Source organism: Photinus pyralis, unplaced genomic scaffold, assembly GCF_008802855.1.
Source record: "Photinus pyralis isolate 1611_PpyrPB1 unplaced genomic scaffold, Ppyr1.3 Ppyr1.4_LG2, whole genome shotgun sequence".
Classification (NCBI taxonomy): domain Eukaryota; kingdom Metazoa; phylum Arthropoda; class Insecta; order Coleoptera; family Lampyridae; genus Photinus; species Photinus pyralis.
The window spans coordinates 37,959,648-37,960,922 of NW_022170403.1; the positions used below are offsets into that span (position 1 = coordinate 37,959,648).

The 1,275-nt window shown below is 33.1% G+C and overlaps 1 long non-coding RNA gene across 1 annotated transcript; it reads left to right on the top strand.

The window, feature by feature from the left end:
• The first annotated feature begins 210 nt into the window (after positions 1-210).
• On the top strand, positions 211-683 carry LOC116164473. Its single transcript, XR_004143909.1, has 2 exons — positions 211-545; positions 594-683. It is a non-coding gene; the product is annotated as an uncharacterized LOC116164473 (long non-coding RNA).
• Positions 684-1,275: the final 592 nt, after the last annotated feature.

A 1,275-nucleotide genomic window follows, 5' to 3' on the forward strand; every position in this document is an offset into this window, starting at 1 on the left:
TATTCATGGAGAAAGTGTTAGTTACAAACAACAAGTCAGTACACTCACAAATAACTCGTTAAATTCCAAATATTAAAATAAAATTATCAAAATTTATATGAATGTTATGGTCAAGACCATGTAATTAAAAAATAAACATAAATTAAGCAAGCATTACACCAAAAAGGTAAACGATTACAAGCAAAAGGATAACGGTATCAAATATGTGATTCTGCATTAAGGTTAAATCAAGTCAGTTTCAAAAACAAAGATTGAAATTCACAAAAATATAAAATGCTGTATTGCAAAACACAAATACGATATAAAGAATTTCATCGAATTCAGTTTGTACATCGTGGTAAAAGCTTTCGTCGTTACCATCGTTTGCAACACACGCAATCGTTCTTGTCGCTGAAAATAATCGCCTTTAATCTGAATTACTTCGTTTAGTTAACCAACAATCTACTTTTTCACGACCAAAAAACCATCGTCATCATCGCTTATCGCCTTCATTTGTTTACTGCGTCTTCGTCTAAGAGGACCTACCTACTTCGAAACAATAACAAGTAAGTCTTTTCACTCATATTCTTTTCGTAGTTGTTTCTACTTTATAGTACGTTTATGCGCTCCGTATCTACACCAAACAAAATTTAGAATCAATTTACATTATTTGTATTTTTAATCAATAAACACGTTAATCATTAGTGTCGATATTCTTTCAACGTCCCTCTAATGCAAAAGCATAGCAAGTATTTCATATTATATAGTCCACACAAACAATATGCAAGCTTCGCTCTACATGCATATGCAGGTTATGACTTCTGTTCTATTTCTTCGTAAGTGGAAAACTACTAAAAGACTAGGAGTGGCTCTCAATACAATAATCGGTCAATTTTATTTTTCAAAACTATAAATTTTCCTCCCCATACATATCTAATTCATCTACTGCCACCAGTTCTAGCCAGTCGATCCCCAAAAATTACTACGTGTTTTAAGTATAAAAAATATATATTTGTATATTTATTTTACTTACCTGAGAGTGACAGTCAGCACTTATTGGAGGCCCAAAGAAAGTTTTTTGTCTACTGCTGAAAGAGCTTATATTTTCATCGAAAGACGCAACCTGACATTCGTTAGTATGACAAAAACTGAACGTTGTAATTTCTTGTATCCTGAAAAAATGAAATAAACGTATTGGGCGTAAGCGATTGTAGGGGTGAACAGAGCATATCCTTCGTCGTGTGTCTTGGATCAGACCTTCTGCTTCAACTGCACAAACCGCTACCACATGAAAAT